Source organism: Dermacentor silvarum, chromosome 7, assembly GCF_013339745.2.
Source record: "Dermacentor silvarum isolate Dsil-2018 chromosome 7, BIME_Dsil_1.4, whole genome shotgun sequence".
Taxonomy (NCBI): domain Eukaryota; kingdom Metazoa; phylum Arthropoda; class Arachnida; order Ixodida; family Ixodidae; genus Dermacentor; species Dermacentor silvarum.
The window spans coordinates 131,551,984-131,558,791 of record NC_051160.1 but is presented as its reverse complement, the minus strand read 5'-3'; positions in this window follow the sequence as shown (position 1 = coordinate 131,558,791).

Sequence of the window (6,808 nt, the reverse complement as noted above, 5' to 3'; positions counted from 1 at the left end):
ACCTTTCATTTAATTTGCTTTCCAAACCAGGGGATCAGAGATAATTCGGGGCTGGCCTGGCGACAACTTGAGCGTAGCTAAGTGGCGCCGGTGCCGGAGGGCGCTGGTGATATGCGGGCATGACTTCAAGCGATTTCCTGTTCAATCACTCGGCGGAGGGGAGGCGGGAGTGTGGTTTATGGCTGTTCCACATGCTGCGGGTGAGCAAAGGGCAGAAGAGAGAGCTGGCGTGCAATTTCTTTGCGCACAAATGTCTTCATTTCTGCCAGCAAAGTAGTGTGGTCAGAAACGGTTGACAAGCCAGCGACATCTGCGTCCCGTGCAGGCGGCCGACGGGTCAACGACCGCTGCCGGTGTAGCTCCTCAAAACTCTGGCACAGCGTTATTATCTCTGCCACCGTGCGAGGATTTTTGACGAGGAGCATGGTGAAGGCGTCGTCGTCGATGCCTTTCATGACATTTTTGATCTTATCCAACTCGGACATGGTCACGTTGGTTTTCTTGCACAAGTCCAAAAGTCCTCTATATAACTTGTGAAAGATTCCCCGGCCTGCTGGACTCGTTCGCGCAAGCGCTGTTCTGCTTGCAGCTTACGAACAGCAGGGCGGCCAAACCCGTCGATAATGGCAGTCTTGAAAGCGGACCAGGTCGCGAAATCGGGTGCGTGGTTGTTGTACCACAGACTTGCTACTCCCGCCAGCTAAAATACCAAGTTGCTCAATTTTCCTACCTCGTCCCATTTGTTGGGTACACTCACGCGCTCGTAGACAGCGAGCCAGTCCTCCACGTCGGTGCCATCCGCGCAAGCGGAGATAGGTGGGTTGCGGTGACGAGGAACACCGGGACATGCGGGTGGTGTGGGAGGAGGCGTTTGCTGGGAGGCGTCTTAGGGCATGGGAGATGGTAGTGCACGGGATCGAAGCTCCAGGGGCATCGAAGGGGTTTCGGAGCAGTTCTGAGGGTACAGCACTCTCCACCAATTTATAAAGATGTTTATTGGACGGCACTTGAAGCAGCGCAAGGGCTACAGTCCAAAAAGCGGAGCATGGACTATCAGCACGAGCGGCGCTTGAGAGCCGAAGAAAACGACCCACTAGAAGGTACTGGCGAAGGAGACCCACTTCAAGGTGCTGGAGCAGACGACCCACTTCAGAGTTCCAACGCTTCGCTACAATATAAATTAAACACACTAAGCCGCATACTGGCACAGAACAACCAATCTCGCCTACGGAAACTATCACGATAAGTCAGGCAGAGTCAGTATGGATTATTTTGACATGCTACCTGTACACAAGCAATTTGTCTTTGACATATTATACAAGCACTTCTTTCACAGCTCCTTTTAAAGTCTACAATAAAGTACATTATGTTATGCCCCGCATCTTCACCACTTATGGCGAAAGAACCCGCATGTACTATGTTCCTTGTTACTTCCATAAAATACAAACCCTCCAGAGCATAACCGGATTAAAGGACCTGAATAAGTTTTTTCGACTGTGGTTGCACGATAATATAGACTGAGGTAATTTACCATTTGCTTTGTCCTTAATGTGTTATTTCGTATATGAAGGTGCGCACGGTGTAAATTTTTTCATGCTTTTTTTTTATTCTTACGTCGCACAAGCAGTTGCTGGGTATTTGTTTCATCTTTTTTCTTTCCTACTATGATTTATTCGCTGCTGTTTCATGCACTTAACCTGGCTGCCCTGCCCCGACTCAAGCGGCAACGCTTAAGCAGGCTGGAACACGCTGTAAGAACTGAAGTGAATAAAGATTTATATTATTCTATTATTATTATTATTATTATGTATTATTATTATTATTATTATTATTGCTTCGCAAGATGGCGCCTAGTACGGACGTTTGTATTATGTATACCCCCAGCCTTTTTACGGAAAAACAGCAGTTTCATCGCGGTATTCCATGCGAAAAACGTGCACACGTGAAGTGTATTGCATGGCCCGACGAGCTTCTCACGTCTGTTGAGAAAGCTTTCACGTGTAACATGTGCCAGAACACCGACCACGCCGAAATTCCAGCGGCTAGGCTTAGCGATGCCAACACGCCCGCGGCTTCTCCATCCACAGGGCGTCGCTTTTGTCGGGAGCGGTTTTGAGGCGGTTGGTGACATGGCTGCCCTACGAGACCTTCTCCTTCAGGCGCTCGAGGGAATATGCTTCCTCAGCGATGAGGTGGCGCGGCTGCGGAGTGACAACGAGCGTCTGCACAGGGAAAACGCCATGGCATCCACTCAGCAAGCCGAGGCTATAGGTGAGCAACAGGTCGAGGTGCATTCCCTGCGTGATGCGCTTGGCAAACCGTCTTCGCTCATTTATTCTACTGTGCTGCCGCTTCACCCGTCCAAGAAAATCTATGCTGCGACCATCCGGACTGCTTCGCTGAGAGCTGCCACCATTGACCATCTCTCCAAGGCAACTCGGAGTGAACGTCGGCCTGCCTATTTTGGAGCTGTGGAGAGCAAGGCAATATCTGTAGCGAAACGCGCCCCGCGACCAAAGCCATTTTTGCGTCCAGGCTTTCTCATAATACCATGTCTGCGGATCTGACTGCTCACCTGTCAAACGTCGAAGCACCGTCGATTGCCTGCAAACGCCTCAAGACGAGGCATACCTCGTATGCCTCGTTTCACGTCTGCGCTGATGAAGCCGTCTACGATGAAGCACTTGAGCGCCTGAACGACACGTCTATGTGGCCAATGGAATTGGCCACATAGACGTGTCCTGTTCAAGCCGTTCCGTGGGGTGCTACACGACGGCATTGTTCATGCTTCCGAGAAGACCCCAAACGAAACAAAGTGGTGTGTAATCTGGACATTTTCTACCAACACGTCCGTGGACTTCGCACAAGACGCGTGAATTTTTCGCTAATGTTATTTCCTCTTCCTTTCCTATTTTCGTTATTTCCGAAACTCGGCTCTGCAGTGAAATTTCATCCTCAGATTTTTCTCCGCCACATTATAACGTCTTTCGCAGTACGCCACCACCTTTTGTTTAACTCCACTGAAGTCCCGCGGGACTTCAGTGGAGTTAAACAAAAGTTGGTGGCGTACTTATTGCTGTTGACAGTTCACTGGGGTTGAGTGAGGACATGAGTTAAGGAGCAGCGACCTAGAAAGTGTACAGGAGTAGATTTGGCTTGATGTCAGCCTAGAGCACTGTGAAAAATTGTTAATCGGAACCTTCTACACTCCAGCGAATATTTCTCCTGTCTTGTTTGATGAGGTCATCTGTTCTATTGAAAGTGTCTTATCCTCCTATAGAAAGCACAGAGTAATCCTTCTTGATGATTTTACCACACCAGGAATTGATTCGAACACACTTACATATCTCATTATAATAATTATATACAGAACAAATGCAGCCTGTTGTTAGACTTTCTGTCCTTTTGTTCTCTTCAGCAGCACCACTTGATCGCCAATTCCAATGGCAACGTTTTAAAACCTTTGCCTCTCGAATGCTCGAGTTATTGATGTCTCCCATTCTGACATTTCCCTTGTGCGTCTCGATAAGTTTCTCCCCTCACTTAAGATAACTGCCTCTGTGTCAGCCTTGAGGCAGAGCTCCTCCACTGGCATTAATGAATCTTCTTGATTTGGCTTCAAGCGGGGTGATTATGTTGGCTTGTATGATTTCTTGTCCACCAGAGATTGGTCCCTTGTCACTCATAAAACCAATGTTGATGACCAAATAGATCAGTTTATAGAGCTTGTTTTTAGTGGTATGCGCAAATACATTCCTCAGTACAGTCCTAGGCGCTAGAAGTATCCCCACTGGTTCTCAACTGAACTTATCACTGCCCTAAGTATAAAGAACTCGCTGCAAACACATCTATAATGGCATCATGACTCATATATTGCATTCTTGGAGAAGAGCGCCTCCGACCGACTGGCGAAATTTTGGAAGTATATCCGCACGCCCTCTAGTAATCGCGGAAAGTGTTTTCGCCGTGCTCTACTCTAGTGGAGTAGAAGTCCAAGCAGTCGCGGATTGTTTTGCTGCCCATTTCTCTTCCTTATATAAACCTGAGGTTTGAACGCGGGTTTCAGTCAGTAGCATACAACGGCTCCTATGTTGTTTGATGAAAACTGGTCACCGAATGCCTTAAGCTCTTGAGCCTTCCTTATCGTGCGGCCCTGATGCATCCCTTCCTCCAATTTAAAGCATATGGCGGTATATTTGCCCCAGTATTGACAGCTATACTGAATAGCTCTCTTATTACTTCTGCTTTCCCTCGGCATGTGGAAAACTGCTCATGTTTTTCCTGCATTTAAGTCTGGCTGTAAAACCGATGTCTCAATTATCGCCCGATTTCTCTTCTCTGTGCCACGTCTAAGGTTTTTCAGCTTGCTCTTCACAACGTATTGTCTTGTACTGTGAAGAGCGCATTGATTCCGAATCAGCATAGATTCCTCACCAGCCGCTCCACTATCGCAAATCTCCAAGCTTCATGACACAGATCTCCGCGCCGGTACATCAAAGGGGGCAGGTAGACACCATATATTACGACCTCAGTAAAGCTTTTGATGTAGTAAGCCATTCACTGCTTCTCATCAAGCTTACGCACTTTGGTGTTGACTCGTCAATTGTAAATCTATTTCGGAGTTATCGTATGATAGATCATGTTTAGTTAACGTCAACGGCCAATCGTCTTCTTCTTACATGGTAACCAGCGGCGTCCTTAAGGATCAGTGTTAGGACCGCTCCCCTTTTTTAATTTATAATAATGACGTTCTTTCTGCCATTCGGCATTCTTCATTCCTTCTAAATGCTAATGATATAACGATTTTTAAGGCAATTCACACTGTTGATGACTGTCGCATCTTGCAGTCTGACCGGCTTGTTTTTCTTATATGGTGCACAGATAATAACCTCACACTAAATGCTGCTAAGACCAAAGTCATGACTTTCATGCGCAAAACAGCAAGGATTTCTTTTTCTTATCCAGAAGATTCTGTACCATTGTGTATGGTGCGTGAGATCAATGATCTCGGTGTACTTTATTGCTATAGCAAGTATATGGACACTTGAGGCGAATTTCTGCCGTCGCCGTGAGGTTCCGTATAAAGTCCAAGGGCGATAAAATTGTCGCCGCGCGCGTATGCGCGAGTGAAAGCGCGCGGGGGACGGCGCTATCAACAGAACGAACGCACGGCGGAAAGGAAATGGCGTCTTCCGTCGCACGAAAGACCGTGGGGGTATTGGAGGGAAGGAAGAGGCGGGGCGACGCTGCGCTGCGGCACCAAATGCGTATCTTGCAACCGGCGCAAGGGGAACTGGCCACTCAGTCTCCCATTCGAAAGGAGGAAAGCGGGAAGGCAGCGCGGGAGGGAGGGGGGGGGGGCGCTTCTACTCTGCCAACAACCGCGATCGATGCACTTTCCCCGCTGCGGCGGTCGCCCGCACCGTCTTTTAAAAGCGATCTCCACACCGCTCTGATTTTGTATGCGCTGTGCATTCGCCGCTCAGTTTCCGTTAAGCGATAGACCGCACGAATCTTCGCTCGTGCGGCGGCTGCGCTTGCTGCCAGCGTTTTGACAGTGGTTGTCTGTGCTCATGGAGTGTGACCTATTCATGTTTGCTTGTGCGCGCTGACACCACGCTTGTTAATTCAGTTAGTGAGTGAATGTGTCCAAGTTTATGCAGCAAAAAAAACTAATCCCTACTGCAAATAGCTCTCTACTAATTGCTATCGCAATTGATGCTTTGCCTTTCGGCCGAAACTGCGACTTTTTTTATACAACCTGGCACTTTTCAGCTCACACTAAGCTCGTTGCAATGTGGGGCATGCACACTCTTGGCTCTGCTTGTAGACTGTCGAGAGAATTGAATTCTCCTACACCGTTCCGTATGTTGTACACAACAATCTGTCTTCCTCAACTCGAATACGCGCCGGCCGTCTGGAACGGCATTTCTAGATCCAACAGTGACAATATAGATCGGGTCCCGAAAAAAGTTTCTAAGCATATATCATCACCGCTTTTCTAACCACGGACTCTGGGCCCTGCTCTAACAGCGTTGGATTATTGTCATTGCCCTTACAGCGCAGCCGACGTAATCGCGCTGACCTGCTTTTCCTTTTAAAGCTCCTTCACGGTATTCTCATGTGCCCCGAACTGCTCAGTTGTATGAAGTTTCGTATTCCGCTCAAGATCCCAGAGAACACAGACCTTTCCATGTTGCTGCCGGGAAGATGGAACGGGAAGATGTTTAATTTTCTATCTCGCTCTGACGCGCCCTCTCTTATCTCTCGTCCGTAGCTGTGATTACCCTAATGATCCCCCGGTGCTTCGCCCACTCATCATCATTCACTTCGTGGTAAAGCTGTGATCTTTTTGTTGGGCTGTTAAGGGCACCTCAATTTGTGGAAGATTGTTTAAGTTGCTTGCGTGTTTTCATCAGGCTACTGTAGTTTGTTAAAAGTGTCTAACTGCATTGTAGCATCACAGTGGGCAGTAACCTAATGACATTCAATAAATTGTCAATGAATGTGTGTACTTTTTCTGGTTCATACATTTACGAGTGGCCGTCAAATCCGTAACATCAGTATCTTAGAAAAATTCAATACATAGACGTATTGCTCAATGTACGGACGTATACGTGTCTTACGCCGAGATTATGCATGAATCCATCTCCTTGTTTTCACAGGCATCAGTCGTCGATTTAACACCCTTCTTAGAGCAACTTCGCAACTTATGGTGGTATACACCCTTATGATAGGGAGTTTTTAGCAATATGGGTTCTACACGTGGATGTTAATACAAAAACACCCCTCTTAGAACGGTGTGTAA